Source organism: Phalacrocorax carbo, chromosome 6 (assembly GCF_963921805.1).
Source record: "Phalacrocorax carbo chromosome 6, bPhaCar2.1, whole genome shotgun sequence".
In the NCBI taxonomy this organism is placed as follows: Eukaryota; Metazoa; Chordata; class Aves; order Suliformes; family Phalacrocoracidae; genus Phalacrocorax; species Phalacrocorax carbo.
The window spans coordinates 45,141,729-45,169,692 of NC_087518.1; the positions used below are offsets into that span (position 1 = coordinate 45,141,729).

Below are 27,964 nucleotides of genomic sequence, written 5' to 3' on the forward strand. Positions count from 1 at the left end.
CCCAGAAAAGCATTCCCAATATGACCTTAAGCTAACAACTGGGATTTATTTTCTTCAAATTAAGGACTTTTTGGAGTTTGTTTTTTTATTTGCAGTACCTCTGGTCTCCAGCTCTCTTTTGAGCTATATTCTTCTCTCTCATGGTAGTTAACTCACCAGCACGGTCAAAAAGGAAATATAAACCATTTAAATTCACACCATTCTGAGAATTTCACAATGAGCGTATTAACCCCTATGCAGTCACATTAACAGTATCAGGAATGATACTTAAGCATCTCTCTAGCTTATCCTTCACCAAGGTCAAATAGAGCAGAACGTGTAACCGTTGCCGTTTCAACCAGTTCACATTTGCACCTTTCCAAGAGTTTCTTTCAAGCAATCCAGATCCTTTTTCTGTTGAAAGTCAATTTGTGACAATTGTTTTTATAAAGCAGATTGGACATAACAGGCTGTACAGAGAAGGGAAAATGCTGCAACATTTCTTCCGTTCTAGCTTCTCCCTTCTTCAGAATTGGGCATATTCACTTGGAATTTATTTAAACTTCCAAGCCAAATCAGTTTCTGAAGTCTTTGAGTCCATGTAGGCCCTCCTGTTTTCAATAATGCAGCAGGAACACTATCGGCCCCTGGTGCTTTATTGGTCCTGAGAATTGTAATTGTCTCTCAAAGATCCTCAAAATGTGGTATTTCTACAAAACAGCTGAGCTGTCTGGATTATAGCCAGAATCTCTTTTTTCCACCTCACTATTAAAGACATCACAGTATTTTCTCTATCTTTTATAGTTACAGTGTAATTTCCACTTTTGTCCTTAATCTTGCTCACTCACTCCTCCACACATGGATATTCTTGTAAAATGCATTCACATTATTAATACTTCTCTTCTCTTCTGTCATCTCTACTGCGTTTTATTGTCTGGTGCATCATTTAACTCGTCCTTCAGCTTTATTGTAATTCTCAGCATAAGGTGGCCTCTAATTCTGAAGAAAAACAATTGTCTCAGCAGTAGCCATCTCGGCTTCTATACCTAAAGTTTCGGCTGCAAGTTTCCTCTCTATGTTTCTAAAAAATCTCTCATTCACTATCAACAAGTTCCTAAAACCTCTAACCTGCTCTCAGCTATTATCAGCAACACCTGGATTTTCTGGATACGTCAAGTATTTTGTCTTGTCTTATGGGCTCATACATTTTATTGTGTCAGGTCGTTCTTGGCATTGCTTCTTTGAGGAAATACACTAAGCAACAGTCTGGAGACTCTCTGGATGTAACTTTGTCCTTTGAATAAATAAATACAGTGTCAGACTGGCTGATACCTGCTCCACTGAAGCTTACAAATGTTCTAGTGCTCTTCACAACTATGTTAGATATTGCAAAACTAACTCATCTCTGTCGTATTTAATGACATCAGGTTTGGTGTCACATTTTAGAAGATCATTCAGAATTCTTTTGAATTCCACATAGAATGCCATTTTAATTCCATTGTGTGCTTCTAATGTAAGTTCATATAAATCATTATGATCAAAGCAAACTATGTGTTATCCTTCTACTCCAAAAAAGAAGAGACATTCCATGATAGCTTCAAAAAAAGAACTTCTGAACGCTGTCACTCATTATGAAGACTTTACCCATTTCATGCCTTTTAGACTTTGCAACTCAGTATGTTTCTGGAGAGAATTATGCACTGTGGTTTTTTGCAATGACAGGATACTATGGAGGTCCAGTCCTTTGACTTAATGTTCCTTTCCTGTATTATAAAAATAAATTGGAGATACTCATTTTTCAAACAATCAAGGCTATGTAAGAGACTTACTCATTTCATATAATTTGGAGGCTTTCTGGCCACACCAACTCAGAAGTTCCACGCTTCCAAATTCCAGTCCTCTCTCTGTAAACGCTCTATCCATAGAATGGACTGTGTGGGGGTTGATTTGAGGATTTTTTACAATACCTAACTGAGCTTTATTTGTCCTTTATCCTTCAAAATATCTGACTCAAGAAACACTTCTGGCCCCATCTCTGCTACCAGCTTTGTTCTTGCAGTCATAGGAGCACCTTTCAGAACATCAGGGAAGGTATCTTACTGATGCCTGGGTATGAGATCTGTAATGCATCTTTAAGGATTTTGATGCTGAGCTTTTATGAAAGCCAACTTAGATATAGTCCGAAATGCAACGTGTTTGATCCAGGATTCACAAAACTTCTGAATATGAAAAAATCTGAAGCAAGTAAGTGATAAGCTTGATCCAAAGATATTTTCACATCGTTCTCCTTAGATGTCAGAAATACACCAAGATTTCTTTATTCTGCCTAAGTGAAAAAGGCACAGCCCTGCTTCAGTATCCCAGAAGGAAGAGAGGGGGTTGTTTCAGACCACTTTCTACATGAATCGTGTTTAGAAACAACATTACAATGAACAACTAGTGCATGCCTATACCATTGTGCTCAACTGAATGGAAGCAGACCAGTTCATTTCAGTATCATAATAGATCCTTTAATGCTCATTGCTGAAGTAGTTGTTTCTGTTTCAAAGGACAAAATCCTACCGTTTCAGAGAAAGAAGTTCTATCCTGGTATTGAGAAGTTTGAAACATTAGTTTTCAGACTGTCCATTTGTTTAGTATTACCATGCTTTGACCAACAGAAAACATATTAAATCCTACAGTTTATTTCCTGTTCTTTACAGAATTTTTTTTTCTGTTCTGGTGCTTCAAATGAGACAGCTTCTGTGAAACTTGTTTGAAAAAAGACACCATGTGCTTAAATATTTAGGGAGTCCAAACCGTTCCTGATACTATGCTTAAGATTCTTCATTAAAACCACATGAACACAAATAGAAAGGATTAATATCTTTGTTACCTAATTATTAGATCAATATCTATGTACAGCTGAGATTATTTACATGGGAAAACGGCAATGTCTTTTTAAGATGTTAAAAATGCTTAATGATGTTTGAGAATATGGTACTTACTGAAAGAGGGAATTGCATTCAAAATCTCTGAAACACTCTAAATCTGAAGTTCTCTGAGTTTGTTAGGTTGTGGAAAGGCTCAAGCAGAAATATTTTCAATTATGTATTTTACCTAAAAGAGACTCAGCAAGGCCCCTTGAATACTTTCTTTTCATCAAGGTATCAGTACAGAGTTATTACCTAACCTATTTGTATAAAAACAATAGAAATGGCAGTGGGCACAATTCTTCTCTCACTTGCAAAAAGGCAGCATGGGATACCACCAAAGCCAATGGTCAATTCACAGTGATCTCATCGGCATGAACTATGCTGACACTTTCCCAGCCAAGAGCAATTCTCTGCAAAGGGACTTCCCGGACAGATAAGGGTAAAGAAACCTACCGCGTATGTTTTTATTCCAAAGCCTAACTGATGAAACATATGGATGTTGAGCAACTCCTGGAAACCTGTTCAGTGCATGAGGCAGCTGGAGACAGATTGCTTTAGAATTAACACCTCAAGCTTTTGTACCAAGCATGTGCAACAAACTCAGATTTTCTCCCTTCTCAGGGAATATTTTCCCTAACAAATCAATTTCTTTGGAACCTGAAGAGAGCTTCTGTGAAGAGGCTTGAGCAAGATAGGCCATGATGAAATAATTATGAAGTTTACAGTGTTGGTACAATCTTCCCTACATATTTTAAGAGCACCCGAGCAAGATTGTATAATGAAAAATTGACTTATAAAAGTGTCATTCAACTGCTCTGTATTCACAGTTGTGATTAGTGTTAAGTCCTTGACAAAGACAAAACTCAAATACTGTGGATACTTTGTGTCCACAGCCAGTAGTTTTAATAACTGCTTTTGTTTAGAAAAGTAGAGTCAAGAACAAAAGGGAGGCTTTGAGCAAAGTTGCAGTAAATCCTTGAAAATAGGAGTATTTTTCTTCTAGAAGGCCCCTAAACATCATTTTCATAAAGAACTGTAGGGTCTGTTAAAAGTTTAACAGGACTTTAGATAGCAGTTACAAATGTCTATAAAGTTTCACTATCTGCCTAGATTTGAGGGATTCTGTGACACTTCTTGCCCTCTTCAAGGCTTCATCCACAAGCTTGCTAAGAATGGCTTTGTCTTTCCCAAAGCCCCCTCTCTGTTAAGCAAGCCAGTCTCTATTTGCTTCTGCAAGCATCATTTTCCTATTAGAAATGATGTTTGTATTACTCTTCTCTCATGCTGAGCAGTGGGGGATATTACTTCTCCAACAGCTGGAGCGCAAGGCCTCTTACCCTGTGGGGATTTGGCAGTTACCAGTTGCAAACTAAGTGGAGCAGTGAGCAAGCTCTGCAAAGAGGATGTCTTTACTGTTGGTTAATAGCACACAGATCACTCCATTCCTGCAGAACTAAAACCAGGCCACTATTTTGCTTTTTAAGAGACAATAGGTCTCTTTCTCTCCTCCTCCAAAACAGGCCAGGCACAATAGCTCCAAAATGAAAACCTTTTGTGTGCACATATTATTTGATTTCAAGCTGCCTAGAGTATCATGATGATTTTTTCAGCTCCTTGCAGCAGCTGCCAGCATTTCTGACAGCCTGTACAAGGAGATGGGAGCACTGAATATCTTTGTGTGTGTTATTTGCTATGATTTCTATTTTTAAAAAAACTTTCAAAAGACTGTTTAAGAAATTGCTGCCAGTTCTCCTGGTAACCTCGCTGCAGTTTCCTTATGGAAGGAAGTTCAGCAAGGAGAGCCACCACTTAGCTTTAGAGAACACTAACCTATTCTGTGCTAAAACAGAAACTTGCAAAGCCTAGGGGAAAGTCTGGAGACAGAATGAGAAAAAAAATCACAAAGCCTCTCAGAAACAATAGAAAGACTCTTCTCAGACTCATACAAGAAGCATAATTATTCAGAAAATAGTAAGACTCGTACAGCCTATTTATCTTCCTCTCATCCTTTTTCCCCCACCTCAGTCCTTTTATAAGAGTGAAGCTCCTGGAACTCACCTTTTATACATTCCCTGGGTGTGGTTACAGCCAAGCATAAGTAATCACTAATGCACCCTCAGATATCTGGCTATATAAGTGGCTCTGCAGGACTTAATTTTTTTTTTTTTAGGTGGCTGGAGGGGACAACTCTTTTGATGTCTTGGGTAAGTACTAGCTAAGAAGGAACTTAAACATAGGAATTTTATTTTGCTAATTTATTTTTTCTGTAAGTTTTTTTATGTGTACCACATCTTTTCAGAGATCTTTCAAGTAACTGAAGCTTTGCTGTAGATTGTCCCGGTAAGACTGTCCTGAACAATACCTGATGAACTACTACATGACTACATTTGGATAGGCTACCATGTGAACAAATCCCTGTATTAGCAAGAATGAAGCCTATGCCTGAAGTGTAACATGTTTTCATCTTCTTCTCACAGGATGAGATCTTTGTGGTATTTGGGACACTTGAGGGCTGTGAGCTTGTGAAAAAGCTATCCTCTCAAACCTTGCTAGACCTCTATATATCATTGTAAAATTTTATAATTCCATAGTGATTTTAGACTTCATTCATGGATAGTTTCTGTCTCATAGGAAGGGTTAGAAATCGAGCCTGGGGGAGGCACTGTAGCTGCAGATACTTTTTCTTGCTAAGGGACCACTAGTTCTCTGTATCTTGTACCATTATAGAGGTCTTTGGGTTCCTGCTTCAGCAGACTCCTTGAATGTATGAAGGCACACTGCTTCTTTCCTCATTAGTTAAAACACCTGTAGCAAATCTTAATGTGTTTCTCTGGCACAGCTAATGTGCTGATTGTTGTCTTACCATAAACAAGCTCCACTAACTTTCTGAAGCTCTAAGGTAGCTTTTTGGCCACCTTTCAGGCTTGGCCAAAGTAGTGTCTAGTTTCTCTGCAGATGAGGCAACTAAAGCCCAGAAATTTGGAGACAGGATCTCAAGAGATGACAGTATGTTTTAAGGTGCAAGGCCCTAACTTCCAGGTACCCGGGTATCTGCAGAAATAGCTTTGAAAATCCACGCTTTGGTCATGAGAAGTCTTGGAGTAGAGAACTCAAGAGCTGTGACATCTTTTAGTCAACAGTAATTGTCTTGTTCTCAATCATAGAAGATTTTAGAGGCCTGGAATGTGAGATTTCACCTTTAAACTTCTATATGCTATCACTTACTCCTAGGAAAGCCATTAATCATGACACCACTCCCAGACAGAACAGAGCAGGGACTTCACTGGTTCACTTTTCTGCCATGTCATTAAGCATGGGACACAAGTGATTTTTATTTCTGGCACATGAATCCAAGGTTATCAAAGGTTAAACATCTGCCTTTCAAACAGGTTGCTGACCACTGAATTCAACGACTGCCACTCAACCATGTTTGCAAAGGCTGAATTAGATTGTTCCAGTGTTCAATACTCGTGAATAAGATGTCTCAATTGGCTACAAAAAACCTTTCTAGGGAAACTAAGGCCATACTTACACCATGAAATAGGGTTCCGGATTCTGCTTTGAGGTAAGGCTGACCCAGGTTGATGGAGTGCACCTCTGGAAAGCATTCAGCTATATTCACAATGGATGGTTACAGGCTCTTTCGTAAGGACAGGCAGGGTAGAAGAGGTAGAGGAGTTGCGCTTTACATTAAGGAAAACCTTGAATGTATCGAAGTCAACTTCGGTGATTGCAACTGCTCTATCAAATGCCTCTGGGTTAAAGTCAAAAGGGTCATCTCCAAGCAGGACCTCACAGCGGGCATCTGCTATTGACCTCCTAACCACGATGCTGATGCTGACGAAGTGGTACTTGGGGCACTAAAGCAAGCTTCTGGCCAACAGAACCTGGTCCTGATGGGTGACTTCAACTACCCAGACATCTGCTGGAAGAACAATATGGCACCTTGCATGTCATCCACCAAGTTCCTGGAATGTATAGAGGACTGTTTCCTGATACAAATGTTAGATGTGCCAACCAGGAATGAGGCGCTGCTGGACTTGCTATTCACAAACCGAGAAAATCTGCTTTGTAATATCTCGGTTAGCGATAGCCTTGGCTGCAGTGACCACAATATTGTGGAGTCTGGGATCCTGCTGAGTGTGCTGAAGGTCAGCTCTAATACAAGGGTTCTGGATTTTAGAAGAGCAAACTTCAGTTCACTCAGGGCTCAGCTGGGAGGGATTCGATGGGAAGCTTCCATGGAAGACAAAGGAGCTAGTGAGTGCTGGGAATTCTTCAAGAACTCTCTGTTGGAAGCATAAAGCCAATTTATCCCAAGTAAGCAGAGCAAGAGGCTCCCTTGGCTCAACCATGACCTCCTGGGTCTACTCAAATCCAAAAGGGAAGCATACCAGAGATGGAGAAGCGGAGGATTATCCGTCGAGAGCTACAAGGGCATTGCCAGAGCATACACAGATGCAGTTAGAAAAGCAAAAGCCCAGCTTGAATTGAAACTGGCTGTAGATGTCAAAAATAACAGGAAAGGTCTCTTCAGGTATGTCAACCATAAGCAGAAAAAGAAGGGAAACATAGACTCACTGTTAAATGGAAAAGGAGAGTCAATCACCAACAATGCAGAAAAGGCAGAGGTTCTCAACACTTTCTTCACCTCTGTCTTTACCCGCACTGTTGGGTCCCAGGCTTTGGTAACAAAATTGCCGGTTGATCCAAACACCGACCCACCATCAGTGAAGGAAGACTTAGTACATTAATTACTAAAGGAGCTTCACCCCTACAAATCGATAGGCCCTGACGCCATCCACCCAAGGATGTCAAGAAAGCTGGCTGACATCATTGCAAGGCCACTCTCCATAATCTTCTAGAAGTCATGGAGAACGGGGGATGTCCCAGAAGACTGGAGGAAGGCAAATGTTACCCGTTTACAAGAAAGGCTTGAGGGAGGATCTGGGTAACTATAGGCCCGTCAGCCTTACTTCAATCCCTGGGAAAGTTATGGAACAAATCCTCCTGGGGGCCATCACAAGTCAAATGAAGCACATGACTGGGAAAAGCCAACACGGCTTCACTAAGGGCAGATCATCCTTGACAAACCTGGTGGCCTTCTATGACAAAGTGACTTGCCTGGTTGACATGGGGTGGGCGGTGGACATGTCTACCTGGACTTCTCCAAGGCCTTTTATACAGTTTCCCCACATTCTCCTCCTGGAGAAATTAATGCGTTATGGCCTAGACAAGGGGTCTGTGCAGTGGGTGGGGAACTGGCTGACAGGCTGCACCCAAAGGGTAGTGGTAAATAGCTCCAAGTGGCAACCTGTCACAAGTGGAGTCCCCCAGGGATCAATATTGGGCCCAATGTTATTCAACATCTTTATAAGTCATCTGGATAACAGGATCAAGTGTAGCCTGATGAAGTTTGCGGATGACACCAAATTCAGTGGGGAAGTAGGCACTCCAGAAGGGGGAGCTGCCCTGCAGGAAGATCTGGATAGGCTGGAAGAGTGGGCCAGCAAGAACCTTATGAAGTTCAACATGGAGAATTGTAAGGTCGTGCACCTGGGAAAACATAATCCAGGAGGGCAGCATGGACTGGGATCCACCTGGCTGGAGAGCAGCTCTGTGGAAAGGGACCTGGGGGTCCTGGTGGACAGGAAGCTCAACATGAACGAACAGTGTGCTGCTGCGGCCAAGGCGGCCAACAGGGTGCTGGGTTGCATCAAAAAGGGCATCGCCAGCAGAGATAAAGAAGACATTATCCCACTCTACTCAGCGCTTGTCAGGCCACACCTGGACTACTGTGTACAGTTCCGGTACCCTCTATGCAAAAAGGATGTGGGCAGGCTGGAAGGGGTCCAGAGAAGGGCCACCAAGATGATTAAAGGACTGGGAAGCCTGCCATATGAGGATAGGCTGGGAGAACTGGGTTTGTTCAGCCCTGAGAAAAGGAGGCTCAGAGGGGATCTCATCACCATGTACCAGTACTTAAGGGGTAGCTACAAGAAGGTGGAGACTCCCTTTTTACAAGGAGTCCCATGGAGAGGACAAGGGGGAATGGACACAAGTTGCTCTTGGGGAGATTCCGATTGGACACAAGAGGAAAATTTTTCACAGTGAGGACAGTCACCCATTGGAATAATCTCCCCAGGGAAGTGGTTGACTCGGCCACGTTGGACACCTCCAAGAGTCGTCTGGAGAGGGTGCTGGGCCGTCTTGTCTAGACTGCGCTCTTCCTAGAAAGGTTGGTCTAGAAGATCCCTGAGGTCCCTCCCAACCTGTGATTCTGTGATTCTGTGATTCTGTGATTTTTTTTTTGCACTAAACTTAAGCTTTGCTCTTCCTAAGGCTTATAAGCCTATTACCTCAAGTTTGTCATACGAAAGTGAAGTGGAACTGATTCATTCTGGGGAAATTATGAAGATGCTTGCAAAGGCATTTTGGTTCTAGGTTTGTCCTGCTTGGAGAGGAGGAAGGAGAGAATTCAAACCCAGGGTGGTGCTATGCCCCATCTTTCACAGTGAGAACAGGATCTGAGTGTGTTCTGCCTCACAGCACTGGAGTTGAACTCTCTCAGCCTTGTTGAGCCCCAGGCTCCAGTGCCTTTAGTTCAGGCCTATCTCCAGCAATCATTCCCAGTGTTTGCAAGCTAGGAACAGAGCTGCCGCTATTCACGGCATGCTGTCACAGCCTAAGCCAGGGGCCTCCTGCCTTGTGATTGCTGATTTCAGTTCATTTCTCTGATTTACAGTTTCCTGATTTGCAGGTTGTTAAAATACTTGTAAAAAATACTGGTCTGGAAAATGTTTCTAAATAATTATGTTGATGACTAAAACTCAGGCTGAAAGGGCTTTAATTCATAGCAGCTTATACAATAAGGGAGACTTAGGGAGAACTTTTATTCTCAACTCATATTTTTAATGTTTCATTCATGTTCATATCCTGTACTACAGACCCCAAAGTGAGTTTATATGGCTAAACTTTAATTCTACAGTCAGGAACTAGTTCATTCTCTGGAAAAGCTTTCTTAGGCAAATAAATTGTTCTCTCTGAAGGTTAGTGTTGTGTTTATGTTCCGGAGTGCTTGTGGGGAATTAGAGTCCTTTCCCGTTTGGAAGGGGATTGTGGGAATTGAAAGGTTAGGATTAAAATAGGGAATCTACGCATCAGTGAGAAACTGAGATCGAGAGTGTGCCCCATTTACTTGCTGCAAGTAAAGATCACAACTAAGCCTGCGCTAGGGGATTTGTGCAGTACAGCCTAAAACATCCTGGATCTGCAAATGAGCAAGACACATCGAAGACTATTTTGATTGTTACCTTTGGTGCTGAGAGGAGAGAGATCTGTTGTCATTAGTCCAGGCTAATGTTTAGGCCTGCAATAGTGTCATCACAAGTCTCAAGTTTCTTATTTAACCAGTCCCAGCTGTGTGCCTACAACAGAACTAGAAGCTGGAATTAACCATTGAACCTCCCGAAACATGTGACTGATTGACTCTATTGTAAGGTCTGGTTAGGACCATTTTGACATGTCTTCTTCTGGAAAATGTCTTAGTTAAAACTCTTCAGAAATGTATTTGTTACTTAATGCCAAGACAACTCAGAATATCCTGAGTGAGGCCAGGATGGAAGATGGGCTTTACCACATCCCAGGGGAATAAGTTTAGTCTATTGTGAGCTGTTTCAGGTTTTATAATGACTCTTAGCAGGGAAAAAGCTTGAGATTCCCAGTTTTTAGAAAATGAGAGAAACATTATCTGCTCAGCTCTGTTTGCAACTCATATGTTATTTAAAGGCCTCTGCTTGCAGTAAAAGAAGTTAACACAAATACCTGACTACATTCAAACAAGCCTTAAGCGGGTGGAGCATTTTCTGCATTAGTGTCATGTAGAAGTGCAAGAGTTTGCCTGTCAGATGCAGGCATCCCTGAAGTAACTGACACATCTTCATGTAGTGTTGCAGGCCAAGGCGTGGATATGCATGTGCTCCCATGAAACACAGCAGGCACTGCCTCAAGGTGCCAGAGGCTGAGGTGAGAGTTTATTCATTTACAGAGAAACAGAACTTCTGGAGGTCTTGCTAATACAGACTTTCTAAAAGTTTGGATCTTGCTTAGCAGCCTAATGTATTAACAAGAGGATTAAAAAAATAAAAATTAAAAAACCCAAACACCCAAACCCTGGCTAGTTAGTGCAGGTGTCTGCTTGGTCTGCCAAGAGGCAGGCATGCGGGAGTGTGCTGTTTTCAGCTGAAACCAATTACCTTGATGAGTGAAGTAACTAGGGCTATAAAAACACTGTTTCCTAGTGCATTAGAAACTCAGATATGCCCAACATCTGCATTTGTTAGGATAGATCTAAATGAGATGACGTACCACCTGCCATGACTCTTTGTCAAATAGTGCACCCTCCTTGTCCTGCTGTCAGGAAACATTTGTCAGCCAACATTTGTTTTGTTTCATCCTTCTACTTCTTATCACGCCCCCTTGGGCACAACAACGGCATGCTAAGACACCATGCTAGCTTCTTGAAGGCTACTGTAATAAGACAACCTTGTAATGTGATCTTCTGCAGGTAAGGAGCTCCCAAGCTGTGGCTGCCCTGGCCATACTGAAACCTGTTTTGAGCCTGCAAATCCATTGTATGGTGTTGGGACAGTTTATGGGGTCTACTACCACATAGTTTATCTGAAAGTGAAAGTAGGGTCTGGGTTAACTGTAAAACACTCTACAACCTTTAAGTGTGCCACATAGGCAGAACCACATGCCAGCCTTCCTTGAGGGGAGAACAGTCAGATGATCCAATCCATTACACTAGAACTAAACAGTCAGAAATCAGGAGTTATAGGCTTATGCTATAAGTGCTCTGGGGCAAGTGTACCTGAGTGTAACTGAGCAGAGTTGCAAGCAATTAGCTTGGAAAATGGTATATTGAAGGAATGTCCTTTGGTACTCTATTAAATTACTGAGAAAAAAAAAATTATCTGCTAGAGGAATTGATGAGGCAAAGAAGAAACAAGGTCTTGATCAAAAACTTCCATTAAATTTTGGCATGTAAAACCATAGAATGGTGGATGATGACCTGGTTCCGGGAAGGAAGAAAATAGGACGCTTTAAGAATTGCCATACCATTGCTACAAAGGTTATGATGGACAAAATGGAAAAAAAGAACAACAGCTTATTAGTAACCTAAGGTGAATTTGGAAACTAGATGCGCATATTTCTGAGGGACAGATGTGTTATATGTGATACTTGCAGTGGCAAATGAACTGATCTGCTTGAACACTCTGAGATCAGCAAATTCTACCCTCTGCTTTAGCAATTTCCACAGCTGCAAGCAGTTTAATTTGTAGTTATCTCCTTGTGTGCAAGTGAGGGTGAGAATATGGAACTAGTCAGTTTTAGGTTGGTGGTGTGAGTCTTACCACTGAAGTAGAGAAGTCTATTCTGCTCTCTGTTCTACCAGAACTTTTGCCACTTATATCCCTTAAGGGACCCCTTAAGGAACTACCAAGGATGCAGCACAGACTTTAAAAGCCATTTCCACTTTCTTATTAACATGTGTGAATATTTTATTTTATTATTTCCTCTTTGATTTTATTATTGTTGCAGATTATTCAAAAGCAAACTGAAGAAGTCATTTATTACCCAGGTTTGTTATGGTTTTTAAACCTCTAACAATTTAAAGCATCATGAAGAGATCCAGATCACGCTCACAATAGGGAGAATTCTTAATGAATTAAAAGAATTTGTCTGCCAAGTCTGAACACCACTATAAATGGAGAGTAGAAGTCCATGTGGAGCTGTAAGGTCAGTCATGGTTCTGAGAACCCAGTGAAATTGTGCTGTAACTACTGACAGAAGCACCTCAAAAGTCTGCTAGCTTTGCTAAGGCTTCCTGCCCTTTCCAGATGACCTTCTATAACCAGGCTGATGACCTCCTGATCCTTTTCTTCGTACACTTCCACATCCTCCTGATACTTTGGGTCTTGTTAGAAAACAGATGTTCCTGGAGCACTTGACATTCTCACTTTAAACACTGGCAGAAACTAGAAACTGGAGAGAACTCAGAAATAAAAAACTTTTTTTTTGATTGCACCTGATCATTCTTGAGCCTTGACACTGGGGACTAAGATTTGGGCAAGGATCCAAATTGGCTCTTCCCCATGAAATCCATTCTTAGGTCCCAACATGCACATTAAGGTGAGCATTAAGTCTAGTGTTTCAGTTTTAAACCTCAATTCCCTTGCTTAGGTTCTGAGCCAAACATTTGCTAGGGGAGAGACATGTGCAGCAGATGAGTAGCCATCTTCCAGAATACCTGTTTCCACTAAATGTATGATGAACTCGCAGATTATACTGAGTGGTTCTAGATGTTTTTGTCCAAGAGACCAGCTAATTGAGCAGCAATGTGGCCCCCACCTTGACCAAGTATATGGTTTTTGCCTAGCATTCTTCATAAAATATTGCCAAAGTGCAGGCAGCACCATGTGCTGAAATTATTGCCCATGCCATCTGCATTTCAGACAGCCATTTCTTCAGGTCACAGACTAACTCTAGTTAAGTCTTCTGGAGGAGTTGCTTCAAAGGATGTCCGAAATGGGAGAGGAATATGGAAGGTGGCTCAGTAAAAGTCTGTACCAAAATAATGCACTCTGAACTATATAGTATAGGCTGTATCTATAGATACCTAAACACTTTTTTTTTTCCTGTCATGCTTCCCTTCCCCAAACAAACCTCTTCATCTTTTCCACCCAGAGACAACTGCATTTGACTGTTTACAAGATGCTTGACAACTTAAAATGCATCTTTTGTGCTGTAAAGGTTTTCTAGTACAGTGGGCTGTTAAGCAAGCTTTTAATGGCTTCAAGGATCATCTTATCAATGGGGAAAAAAATAAAAAGGCTGCTTGGCAGACAAATCATCATAACTTAAGATAACTGTGATTTGAGTAACTGGGAAGCTTTCATTCAGTCAAGCAGATGGCACCTGATAAGGTTAGTACTTATTCTTAAAATAGGCTATTGTCAGCTGTTGTCCAATATGTATGCATATTGGATATAACCATAATGCTTCTGGACCTCCAGGCTCACTGAAAGAAATGTGAATCCGTAGGTACTCTTATGTCTTGGCTACAGACCGGTTCAATATGAACTGAATGCGCCATCCAAACAAGGGGCTCCTAACCAGGCCATCAGTAATAAGAGGTTGAAGTTGGGGCCTTTGGAAGGGAAAGCAGTGAGCTCTGGTGCACTGGTCTTACAGGTGAACAGGAAAGTTAGAGACTACAGGAAAGTTATTCTCCTTCTACTGCCCTGCTGAAAACAGTGCCCCACAGATTAGTTGCAGGTTATACTTATTGCTGCTTCTGAGGTGGCTGGGTTGGGGTTTTTTCCACTTTATCTCACCTGCCAGACTTAGGCCAGTACCACTTCTGGGGGCGGTGGGGTAACAAACCATCCCAGGAAACTGATTCATATGAAAAAAGCAGATTTTGTTTAAGCAGCAGAAAACACAACTGCTTGTATTGGCATACCTGGAAGGCAGTGTGGAATGGGCTCACTGAAGCTTGTGCTGCTGTCATGGTCAGTGCTCATCGCCTGGGGGCCTTAGATTTGTCAGTCAGGTGGTGGCAGTAAAATCTGAAGTAAAAAGTGCTTCCATTGTGTCAGGCTGCTCCTGCAATGGGAATTCTGCACAAATCATGGCAGTGCTCTGCGCCAAACATTCTGTAGGAATAAAAGGCAAAATAAGTAGTAAGTGACTTAAGTGATGCTACTGGCTTGCTTCAAATTATTCCAAATTAAGTCATTTTTGAACTTAAAACCTTTGGTTTAAAATAAACCAGGGAGTCATCAGGGAAGAAAAACCTGAGTGCCATGAAACCTGAGCTGTGAGTTCATGGATATGATTCATTTTCCCCTTTCCTTTCCATCTATTCAGGGGCCAGCCAAATCCATCTCTTACCTGGCCTTTCTTTACCCTGAACTCAGAGTAATGGGAAGAACAGAGGAGTTGATGTGACAGAATGTTTGTAGAAGGCTCTGCCATAGATGTCTTGTGAATTGTTCTTGATATTCTTCAGCTGGTATGCTGTTTCTTTGGGTACAGACAGGTATATTGTAGTGGTACAGAACTTGGGCCTAAACAATATGTCTGGATGGTATTAACATGGGGTTAGGACAATATCATGTCTCCCCATTTCTTCTAAGCTAGGGATGGAGAGACCCCTCACACACACCCCCACATAAACACACCCCCTCCAGAGTATGGCATGAACATCTGAAGGCCCTGTGATTACCATTTTTATTGTTGATGCTCACTTTCATCATGTCTAACATTTGCTCTGAACGGACTACTTCTAAGAACATCACTCTTCACAATGTGCATGGGCATTAATCTTCCAAAGAAGAATTTAAATGGCAGGGTGGACCTTTCAAGCTAATATAAGGGAGGTGATGCCCTGTCTGTTTTTAATTAGAGCTAGCTTTCTTAATGAGGTAATGCTCTGTTGGGCTGGGTTATCTCTGAGAAGACAGGGCAGCAGGCGAGCTGTTGGGGAGGGACACTTGAAAAACATCACAGGCAAGCTGTTTAATGTTAGTGCTATCATTCATCACCCAGCCTCTTTGGAGAGCCTGACAGACGGAGCATGTCCTGTGGGGGCTCCATCAGCCTCTGGCGTGCTGCTTAATGCAATTTAACCAGATGTATCAAAGCGGCAGGCGAGACCCTGCTATTTGGACAGCATTTATAGCATCCTGGGCAAATAGTCAGGAAATGTTCAATAATGTGCCTTGCACAAGTGTGGCAAGAATCAGATTTTTAGAATGACGGGTTGCCAAGAGAAATCCTGGCAGAACCTCATTCCAGTTTTTAGTCACATGCTGGTTTTGTTGTTATTGTTTGAGGGTTTATTCTTTTTTAAAGGCTGTCTCAGTTTGAGGTTTCCAAAGACCAGATTTAAGGTGACTTGAATATGCCCATCTGGTTTCCCATCAAGTGGACCAATACATACAGCAGAATCGCTGGCCTGCACACGGACAGCGTGGATCTCGGCACCAGGCCCGCTGGCACACTGCATTGTCTTCCTAGCAGACAGAGAGCAGTGCAGCACTGACTGTTGCAGCAGCCCCAAATGCTCTGCTCATGATGCAAAAGGGATCAGTGCTGTTTGGGTAAATGGAGAGCAATTACAGACAGGGAATTTAGTGGGGACTCTGGCTACATCTCTTGGCTACAAAATGGGATCCAGCCTGGCATGCTGACAGCTTCTGTTACTGAATTCAAGAGGGGCTCTGCAGAGTACAGTTCAAGTATACCTAACTGTTTGATACTTAAATAATATTAATTCCCAAATTTTGCAATCTAGACCTTTTCCCAAAAATTTGAGTATACCCACAGATCTGGCTCTGGTTCTTCCCCTGGGGTATTGGGTGTGTGAAATGTCTCCATCAGTTACACAGCAGAAGGATTGCTCTCTCAAGAGAGCAGAGCCTGCAATAAGGAAGGCAGATACCCTGGGAAAAAGGGGTTACTACTCAGTGTTCTGCTGCCCAGACCGGTTGCCACTGCTGCTAGCTGCCACAGAAATCCTGGCCATAAGCCACGTGGGTGCTGAAAGCAGATATGTTTTGTGGCACTGGTGTTTTGCTGAAGTCTAAAACTTCTTTGCTGGCAATGGGAGAAAACTTTTTTGCTTTAACAAGGTTAAAGCACTGCCCTGTGGGCTACTGGCAAAAAGACATGTAGCCTCTAGAGGGGGAAAAGCTCCAAAGGGCCTGGAAAGGGAAGAGGTGTGATATGTATTTTCAGTCTAAAGGCCAAAGCCTCATTAAATTCCCAATGCAGAAGCAAAGCTGTCCTTTGCACCATTTTTTTTTTATTATTAGTTTTAGCAAAGTTTTCCTCAAAACCACCTTTCTGAGGATACCTCCACTTCTCCTGGGAGCCAGAAGTACAGCCTGGGTGAGGGACTGACATGCAACCCAGGCACCTCCCCATGTGCTGTGGTGTCAACTTCACCTGTGAATTCAGCTTTGGCTTGGGGCTGCTGCATAAAGATGTAAAATCCATTTGGGTCTTGCAGCCTTGGAAATCTCTTTGATGATGTTTCCAGCAACAGAAATGTAGCATGTGCAGAGCCTTGCATCCTGTTGCTAATAGGTCTGCTTTTACACCACTCTGCTACACTTATTAACTTTCATTTACATATTTTCCAATCATCTTTTTAACATGTGATGAGATGACCATAAATCCTGGAGAGTGAGGAGAGCAGGGTATGTTGGAAGAACAAGTGCTTGGGGCTCAGTTTAACCCTTCAGTTAAAACTAGGAAGGCCAGGTCCTGAGCAGCTGTGTCCTGCTGTTAGCCCAACAGAGACAGATTGCCAGGGAAGGGTAAATGCTTCAAAGGGAACAGATTTTCTTCTTGTGGTATCCCAAAACAAATACAAAATTTGGTGCTGCTGCCAAGTCCCAGAATGCAAATTAACGCAGAATGGGGCATTTGAAATGTTTCGCTAACAAGTACATGTCATGGTTCTGCATTGATATTTAGCTGTTGAGGAAACCCCATCTGTGGATTTAGCAACCCGGCTCACTAAACCAAATGGTTTTCCCTGTTCACGATATATGATGAAGCAAAGGAAATCTGGTATGGCTTGTTAAGGCAGGACAGAATGGGGACAGCTGGATAGTGTATGTGAAACACCATCTCCCACTGCACAGAAAAAGTGCTCAGCAATATCCAGAGCCAGGCATTCCTATGATGAAACAAGCGATTATTGGGGAAGGTGGGGTGGGAATGTACCGACACGGAATTTCTAGGTTTGAGTTCTCCCCCTATTACCCTTGTATTTCTGATGTCTCACTAAGAGAAACTGTGACAACTAGAAAGATTGTCCAATATATATTTTAATATTTTTTGTATGTATATACACATAGTTGCTTCCAATTACCCAGGAATAACTGTTTCCTCTGTTCAGCCAGCTGCATAGATGGCTGAACAATCTGTCTGTTCAAACATATTTCAGTCAACTTTCTCTAGCTGATTTGGCAAGAATTTTTCTTTCTACAACTGGATCTCCTCCAGTAACAACTTAGCCTTCTGACTTTAGGTCATGGTTGTATGACACTGAGGGATTCCTTTCGTTTGTCCCTCTACAAGTAATGACGGGAAAACCGAAGGACTGTTGTGCCTCTAGTTGAGAAGGAACAGTTTAATTGTTTGTGCCACTCATCCAGGTGTCAGCTGGTTTTACACCACAAAGCAGGATGGATTATCTCAAAAACAGGGGCCTGGAATGGCACTCAAGGGTTCAAATTCTGACACATGTCCTGGATAATCACCTATTTTTGCATCTGATTGTATGGAAGTAACTTCTTACCCCAAAAGGTTGCTGTAGGGACAACATCCTGTGATGACTGGAGAGCTCAGAGTAGTGATGAACACTAGGGGAAAGAAATCTCATTCCCAGGCAACCAAGCAAGATTGGGAATAAGATCTGCCAGCAGCAGCAAGGGTGAGCAGAAGGGGATAGCCATCAGGAAGCTGAGGTCCACTCCACCTTTCGCAGTCCCACCCTTTTGTGACAACTCTACTCAGACTGTGGCCATAAAAACTATGAAAACCTCTAGGTAGGTTACAGCATAGGTATTTTACATGTGTAAATTTATCCTGCTCTCACTAAAACTTCGGCTTGGAATGACAACCATTAGCAAATGTTTCCCATGCGCCAACTAAGAGGCTAGAAGAAAATGTGGCCTTGATTAGCAACTGTTAATCAATTTCCCTCTCAATTAAATCTTGTTGTTCCAAATACAGCATGAGACCACTCAGTTTGTAATGTACCAAACCGTATGTTGCTGCTCTGCGTGAGGAAACCAAACCCCAGTCTCCAAGGCTGTTGTCCTAGGGACTTTCACAAGCGGTAAAATGCTATTTTCACAAGATCAGCACTTTAATTTTCTGCAGCCATTTCTTTGACGACTTAGGGCAGATGACTTAGGGCAGTCTGCTGGGACTGAGTTTGATAGGGCCCCTGATCTTAGTAATGCAGCTTAATCTCCAAAAGCTGGATTTCAGCACTACCTAATCGCATTGCGCTCCTTTGCCTTTGCCAGTCCATTATGCTGCTGCCGGCTTCAAAGATTTTGGTGGCATAATGACATCTTCAGACCTATCTTTACTGTATTTCCAAATTCCCCATGCAATCCTGTGTCTCAGAGCCTATAATATTATTTTAATTGCCAGTTCACAGCTTTGGGGGCACCTTCCTTCATAACTTCTGCTTTGCTTGTAATGATGAGATCTCTTGCAGATGCAGTTAATCAGAAAGATTACAATCACTCTAGAAACACCTGCATTGGAAATAAGTCTGGTTTTTATTACTATGAATTCCTAACGCTGACAAGCTCTGGGAGGAGAGGATGGGGGAAAACCCAAGATCCCTTTGCACAGCTGGAATATAAATGTGAAATTTTCTTCCCATTTATTGTTCTTCTGTAAATGATTTAGCTGCTATTGATCAAGATTACCACCAAATAAAAATCAGAATCTACTAGCTTGTGGTGTTTTGTGTACACACTCATAAAACAAATTTATGTCTCCACCACTGGAACAGGCCATACTTTTTACTATGACATGTACAGAACTGAAAGTAGCATTCATTGACAGGGCTCAGCCAAAAGCATTCAAGAGCAGCAAGGATCCCATATTGGAACTCCATATTGCATATGGAAGACAAAATAATTTAGTTGTTCCAACAGCCCGCATCTTCTTTACCCTTATGATATTAAGGACAAATATAAAAGACTGAGCTCATTAGTTGTAATGAATAGGTAAAATAGGAAGCACAGGAGTCAGAAGTATTAAGGGAGCAGAACAAAGATGTGTAACTGACTGCAGGGTAAAAAGACATTCTTAAGCCTGATGCAAGTACTTTGAGTCACATTCCTATTACTATGAATCTGTGCTTGCTAACTGTTGGGTAACACTGTTCAAGAAATACTAAGTTTTCAACAAAGTCCTATGGTGGTAAAGGTGACATAGTGTTTCAAAAACCCAGTGTTCAAATTACAGAAGATCTTGGGATCCTGAAAACTGGCAAAACAAGAAATAAAATGCCATCCCTTACAGGAAACTGAAGGACATTCACATCCTTCAAGGACAGGCTGGTAACAGTCTAAGAAATAGCTCGAGGTGTTCACATTTATTAAGGAATGTTAATCTACTAAAGTCTGCAATTGTCCCTGGACACAGAGATAGAACTGTTTAAAAATTAAATATTACATTTAAAAGCTGTGGAAGATGTTCACAATTTTTCTTATTTTTTAAGAAGCTGGAACGTGCTGCTTCTACAGTGATCTACTAGCACAGGAAAAATCAAAATGTCTCACTGTCTCCAGGACCAAATTCTCAGTCCACACAGACTCAGTATGAAATGCTTCCAATCCTCAACATCCTGCTTTCTCTCACTGGATAACAACTCAAACCCAATATATGCTCAAAGAAATTATATAGTGGGGGATAGTCTGTCCCACTGCTTCTGCAAGAGTTACAGGAAACAATCTCTAATGCAAAAGCAGAAAATGTAGCCCCTTTACTGACACCTGATAACAATATTTTCTTTTACCTTCTCTAAGTTCTTAGCTTATCTACCTTTTCAGACCCACAAGTCATCAGAGACTGGGCTGGCACGGTTACTGCCTGGTTTTAAATGAAGGTATTTCTCATGTATAGCCACGTAGCTTCTATTCATTTAAGTAACCTGGAATTGGTATTAGACAAATAAGAAAAGGAATGGCCTTATCAGAGAAGATGCTCTATTAATAGGAAGATGACACTTCATATTTTGAGCAGAGGTAGTATTTAGGGACAGATCCAGCAAACCACTTAGGTACCTACAGTGCAAGCTGGATGGATTTCAGATATCAGAACCCAAGAAGATAACACACAAACCACATGTAACCAGACATCTCCTGAATTCTGCATTAAAGAGCCACCCAGTGAAATATGTACAGTTTCAAGAAGGACCACTGGAAAACAAGGGAATATCTTCTGTGGATAGAGTAGTGTTCCCTCTGGCCCCAGCAGCTTCAATGGAAAAGCCGGAGAATCCCCTTCCCTCATCCCAGTGATTTTCCAATATGAAATGGAAAGAGGTGGATTGGAAACCCTCAGGGCTAAAGAAGGCCTAAAGCACACCTCTTCCACTTTGCCAAGTGTTGTAACTTCAGGTCTGTTATAGAGAAAGCTGTCACTACTGTGACCCCACCCGGCTGTATTTTAAGAGAAAGCCTGTCCAATGGAGCAACACAGCACCACCATGCAACAGACCACTTTGGGCTGTAAAGCACAATCTCATAAAGCCTACAGTTACTACAGGTAACTCACCTGAAGTAACGTGAGTGAAAATATTTCAGACACCCTTTTCTCTTTGATATTTCTCTTGGCAGCCTTTCACAGCCCTCTCAGCAAGATGGCTGATGTCAATGCTGGTTTTGGGTGCATTCAGTGCACAACTGAATTCCTAATACACATTAGAAATGGTGACACAGAGTTGCTCGCTACATTGATAAGTGTTTAGCTGCCACTAATAATCACTCATTCACTCACAACCAAGCTCCACTTCTTCCTCCCAGAGCACTGTCAAGGCTGTATTACTGAGGAGTGTCTAAACACGGGCTGCAGAAACAGAAGGACTTTGCCTAGTAGGAGATAGGAGGTCACTGAGGTAACAGTCATTGCTGACTTCAGTGTACTTAAGTCAAACTTCGCCTGTAGTTAAATATACAAGTCCTTTGCCCTTTAAGGCTTAAAATAAACTTGTCTTAAACTACTGCATTGGCTTACATTACAAGATAAATTATGAAAAATAAGTTGGCCTCAAAGCATAGTTTTGCTTAGCTGCTCTGGGCATGAACCATTTCACTTGGACTCTGTTTTCCAGACCACCTATCTCCCTCACCAGGAGGATGAAGAGAAAATAATCAAGAGGGTCTGGAGCCTATTTAGACAACTGGCCAGCTCCTTGCGAAGAGTTCCTTCTCGGTTAGAAGAGCAAAGATCCACCACAGAGGGAAAACAAAGTCTGCTAAGGCTGAACATGGTAATGGTGCAATGGTATGTTACTGCACAGAAAGGACCAGGGTCACTGTTAACCAGGAAAACAGCATACAGTCAGGATCTAAACCTTTCTTTCTCCTATCTCATCCTCCTCTCTTTCACTCGCTCTCACCTTGTCTTCTTGCTGGCCTTTACTACTACATTTATATAAGTGCTGAACACGCACACAGTATTGCATACTACAACTCTCATCATACCAATCACTTGACAATGATGATCCCAGTGCCCTTTGTAAGACCTGTAAACAATTATAGTTGAAATTAATATCAATCCATCACTATAAGCTCTTGAACTTTACAACCAAGCAACGGTGACATATGCATCCTGAATCCTGTCTAATAGCACGATCTAGCTGACTCAAAAGGAGAACTGTGTTAAAACATAGTACTGTAAAACACAGCATGTCATATATCAGCTCTAACAAGAGGGACTAGTAAACTACAGAGACACCTTTGTAAAGGTATTATTACACTGTTATTGAATAGTGCCTTTCAACAGCAAGTCAGTCATCAGCTCCCTTAAACTTACTGGACTGGAGAAATACAATGTTTCTAATTCCTGTTCCCAAACATGGCCCAGGGTTGGGCCAGTCTTCCCAAGTTTTATGACAGCTCTGCAAAGGTGACCCACTCCTCTTGATCTCATCAGCAAACTTCCATTAATTGCCTTCCTGCTACCTCTGTTGATCACTACAGGCAACTCTAAAACAGTGAACGGGACCGACTGCACCTCACTTAGATTTAATATGTACCCTACTTTGGGTTTGTGCCTAGACTTGAACTACGAAAAAAGAAAAATTAAAAAAGAATTTATGATCTCATGAACCTTGAGAGCAGAGGCCCTTGAGCATCTTGTGAATGACAGCAGCACTCTTAAGTCTGGATCCTAGCCTGCATTTTCAATCCAAGAGGACTGAGCGATGTTTGGAATTACATAGCGAGGAATCTAAACTAAACCAGGTGTCTTCCCAGTTTTGCCAAAAAAATAGTTTGACACATACTAGCTTATAAATAGATGGTTCTGCCAGATCAAACAATGATATATTACACTGACCACTCAAACAGCCCAACAATGAAGCAATTTTCATGAGGATGCAATACTTTTTTACTTTTTAAAATTGAAAATAATAAACAGATTGGCTTGTATTATCATGAAAAATGTGCTAAAGGGTAAGGTCCGTGAAGAAAAATCTGACAAGTCATAGGTCATAAAAGTTTCAGTTCAAGCTTGTTCATATTATAGTGAAGTAAATTATTGCTGAAAACTTCTTTCAAAGAGTTCTTTCTGATTGGGTCTTGGTTTTAAGATGAGAAAACTCTTTAAATGTGAGCTATTTCCATTGTTCGTGAGCAATAAACAGCAGGCTGAATAGAAAAGCAAAGACCACAGGTCATTCCCGCTGGTGTAAAAGAAATGCTACACAGTGTTTTCTTCCAACCACAGAATACCCTTTACCTAACTGTTTCTGTATACGTCACTTGTCCATGCACAGGCACCTAAACAGGGAGTTTTCAGCATCATACAAGGTTCTTCCTTCTTGTGCAGGTACAATCCATAAACCCAGCTGGCACTTGGGAAAATCAGACTGGCCAATGCAATACTGACTACAGCACAACCTGGCAGTGGTAAGAACACTCTGGGAGTGTAAGTCTTTTTCTAAGATTTAACTCCCTTTACTGGAACTGTTTGCCATTTAATTCTCATTTCATTCTTTCTTGTTAGAAAGACTGTTCTGATCATGATGTGCGGTGTTTCTCTCAGGACAAAAGTTAGTTTGAGTGGAGATGTGATGTAGATCAGTATAGCTGCATCAAACCTCAGGACCAAAGAGTGCCTTGCACCTACAGTGTCTGAAGCAGAACTACTCAGTGCAAATGATTCATCAAGAAACCTCTTTTCCCTGGTAGGCTCTGGAGAGATGCCTGAATATGGTGAAAAGGAGCTGACAGGGAACCAGCCACACTCAAATGCCTTCCAGTTCATGTAAAGATGCAGAGAAAATCTCCTCCCCAAATTTAATGTCTTTGGGACCCTTCCAGTCATGTTGTTCCCTTCTGACAGTCTTCCAACTCCCTGGGACTTTCTGGCCCTCCTCAATATTCTCCTCTGCCTCTTCCTGCCCCAAGGACAGTTCTTCTCTTCTCATCCTGTTCTGCTTCCGCCCGGGAGGTTCCTGGGGAAGAGGCCGCAGGTGGTGCAGTGTGTGCACGGCTCAGCCTGTTGCTGGGACATGCTGCCATCAGCTGCACCTCTCCCTCACTCAGACACCCGCTGGATCCTTTCAGACAAAGATTTTATCCAACACAGCAGCCACAACTCTCCCCCGTGGCTGTTTCTAGCAGAGGCCCACACTCCAGCATGTGAAAGTGGTCTAACACACAGCACATACTTTTCCAGGCTCCACTGCAGCATCAGGCTTAATGAAACACTTAATTATCAGACCTCAAAACTCGGGATTTCCAAGTGAGACACACGGATGTCCTGCATTGAGGCCTGGCTGTGCAATCCTTCCTCTACTGAACACTTGCTCCTGGAACAGGTAAAACTAACAGGCTGAGAAACAAAGAGGCTACATAAAGTATGCTTACTGATAGGAATGAGGCCATGCTGATAACTTGTTCTGCCAGCATAAGAAAAGCCCGGTTACAGGATCCAAATAGCTGCTTGGCATCTGAGAAACAAGGAACTAAATCAGAGACCAGAAACCTAAGCATTAGTCCAGGAGTTAGAATAGGAAATACTTAAATAATTCCATCCATTGATTGAAGTAGTCTCACCCAGATAAGGGATATCTGGCTGGAAGAGTCTGGCATGACTTGACACAAGGAATGGATGCAGACAAGGAGACACCACTGAAAAGATGCCACTGAAACGGTGGCTCTCGGCCCCGTTTGCACTTTCAGAACAGCTCAGTGAAGTGCACCAGCAGCTCTCTTCCAGTGCTGAGGCATGGGACCAGACACATAGGGAGCACTAAATTCTTAGGTTCCAGAAAAAGTTGCATGCTCTGGTCCAAAGAACAGGCACTTCAAACCATGGTGGCAGTATGCAGGTTTCACAGTATCCATGTCACAGAGAAGTACAGGGGATTTTGCAGTACTGAGCATTTGTTTCGTACTGAGCACGATGATTCATCCAGAAGTCAGATGCACATTGTTTTTCCCTCCCAGCCTGCCAGCCACAAAACATTCACCAGCTTTCTTTTCCATTACAAATTTAAGATCTACCTGCAAAATATAAAAAGCCTCCAGCATGACAAACATGCAGAACAAGAGCAAGAGAGCTTAGGGCTGTCACCACTGTCTGTAAATCTCTCTGGTAGCCGGGAATTTGTGAGGTGGAAGGTTTTCAGCACTGATCTGCTCTTATCTGAAATGGATAGTACGACTCTCTGAATGTTTTTATCAAATCTGTAAAACCAGTAAAACACAAAAGTTCTGGTTAGAAGAACTCTTTCAGGGCAGACTGAAAAAAAAGGAACTATTGCCGGAGAGTATCTGGTGTTGATCACACGGAGAATAAGTACTATTTGCCCAGAGAAAACAAGATTTTTCCACTAACCTCTTCTTCTGCTTTCTCAGCAAATTTTTCTGTATTCTCTAGTCTGCGGCGCTTCTCTAGCCAGTAAATTCAATATCTTGTGAGATCTAGAGAGAACAAAGTGAGCATTAGGCAGACAAACAAGGAAGGGGTCAATTATTGTATTAAAATCCCCAAGTGCATTGTTTTAGCACAAATTTCACATTTGCTTGTGCATGCTTTTAAGTGATTCCTTATTTTGTACCTTATAAATGGGCACCAGATGCCAGAGGGAATGATTGAAATTGCAGTGAAACTCAAGATCAAATAAGTTTTACCCTGACCTAAACCTACTTAAGAAATATCATACATGCTTCTCCCCACAAAGATTTAACAACAAAAAAACCCTTTCTCCTAATTTGTCACCGTAAGAACTTGACAAGGAAAAAGAGTACACACAAACTGCAAAATCTCAAAGACTTTGTCACTCCGGGTCACTCCCCTGTTAGGGCACTAAAGGTCTGGAATTATCCTTTTCTTAAAATCACAAGTTGGCTTTCTTTTCCCAAATTCAAACATCCAACAGCTGTAAAAATGGCATCCAATCAACTGCTGACTCTGACAATTCTGCACCACTCCTGTTCGCATCCATCTGTCTCCTCCTGCCACGCTGCAGCACATCAGCAGTGCAGTGAGGAGGTAGGGCAGAAATTCGCTTGCTACCAATGCGTGTGGGCCAGTAGCCAAGTGATTCCACTTAACAAGTTGGCCACAGATCCACCTTTCATGTCAAAACATATGGAGAATTAGGAAACTTTTTAAATTAAATAATTCTACAATTGATGTTCTTCTGGTTTTTTTTTCCTGACAACTTTTTTTTTCCAATTTTTAATTAGAACCACTTTATTTCTCTCCTTTTAAAGTCCTCCTGGATTGAGTTAGTTGGATCAAAGAACAGCAAGGTCTATACAAGTAAGATCATGTTAAGTTACTGAATGATTTTATGAACTATATGGCTGCCTGCAGTGTGGCTAAAATTTCTTTTGCCACCATATGAACTGAAGACAGACTGCAAGTCTTTCATCAGACACTGCTTTCTAAGAAAAAGTCCTTTTAGGTATAATCTGTTGCCTCACATTAACTCCAGGCTCTCTCAAAGAGTATTCCTAACTACATTTTTAACAATTTGGGGTATTGGAACCAATCTTCTGCTCTACCAGAGCACAGTCATGAAGCCAGGGAGCTGAGCCTGACCCAAGCAAGGCCCTACACAGCATTCTAGAAGGCATAACTCACCTCTGTCTTGCTTTAAGCAAAGAGCCACTGGTTTCTCCTCTCCAGAATGTCATAGGAGTTTCATTTTCCCACACCTTGGACCAAAAAAAATGTTCTTTTCTGCATTTTTCCCTTGTGTGATGGAACCGTACTCCTCTTCACAGTCCACTGATTATAAACCTTGAATCAGATATGCCAGCTCCTGCTGCCTTTTCATCCAATAGCTAGTTAACTGCCAGCACAGAGTACTTCCAGCTGTAACCCACCTTAAAGGACAGAAGTCTCCAGTGGTTGAACAAGCATCCATCTAATCCTTATAGATGTAAACAAAAGCTGCAGTTTGCATCATATTATTCTAAGCTGAAAGAACCAGCAGCAAACCACCACCCTGGGTCTTGTTCCCTTAGGGCAATGGGATACAGCTTATCTCCATCAGTCAAGAAAACAGGAAGAAGAAATGGTATGTGGGCATCAAACTTCCAATTTCAGTATTGGCCGACGAATACTATGACAGAAGTTTCTCCTGTTAGGGACAACAGCAATTGAAAGGAAGCAACAGAAAAGGCAAGAGAAGTTAGAAAAAATGGAAATTGCTGTATCACAGAGTTCTGACGCAGAAATGATTGCAATGTAACAAACCACCACACACCAGCTTCTCTCAGTCCACATGCACACTTATATCCACGGGGGACCTTTTTTCCAAATATGGCGTAGTTTTCCCACAAGTTAAAGAGAAAAACATTAAATCTAATTACTGGCCATTTATTGTGGATTGTCACAGGGTCAGAATATACCAACAGCAAGTTATTACTGGGCAGCTGACAGATGCTTGCCTGTGTGTCAAAGCCTTCAGATAGAAGCTGAGCTGAGTCCTGTTCCTTTTTAAGTCAGCAGAACTTCTCTGGGATCTTTCACTATGTCCTAACTAACACTGCTCTTTATGGCAACCTTTAACTATGAAACATGTCAAAGTTAGACACCTGGTTTATTAACACAGCCCTTAAAATCGGGGTGGGGTTCTTAATGCCTTTGAAAAGCCTGCTCCACATTTTGCCATGTATTTGGAGAGTGCAGAAGCATAGGAAGTAAGTTTGGAAAGTCACTTGTGTGATCTCTCACTAAAACTCCAAGGTACTATTCAATAACCCAGCCTTTTG

At 41.9% G+C, this 27,964-nt stretch overlaps 1 long non-coding RNA gene across 2 annotated transcripts in view; it reads right to left on the minus strand.

Moving 5' to 3' along the window:
- LOC135314092 (uncharacterized) overlaps positions 1-25,661 on the minus strand; it is a 131,753-nt gene extending 106,092 nt beyond the window's left edge. For both annotated transcript variants that reach the window (XR_010373571.1, XR_010373570.1), the window contains exons 1-2: positions 25,575-25,661; positions 14,422-14,614 (exon numbers count right to left, since the gene is read on the minus strand). This is a non-coding gene — a long non-coding RNA (uncharacterized LOC135314092). The remainder of the gene's footprint in view (positions 1-14,421; positions 14,615-25,574) is intronic.
- Positions 25,662-27,964: the final 2,303 nt, after the last annotated feature.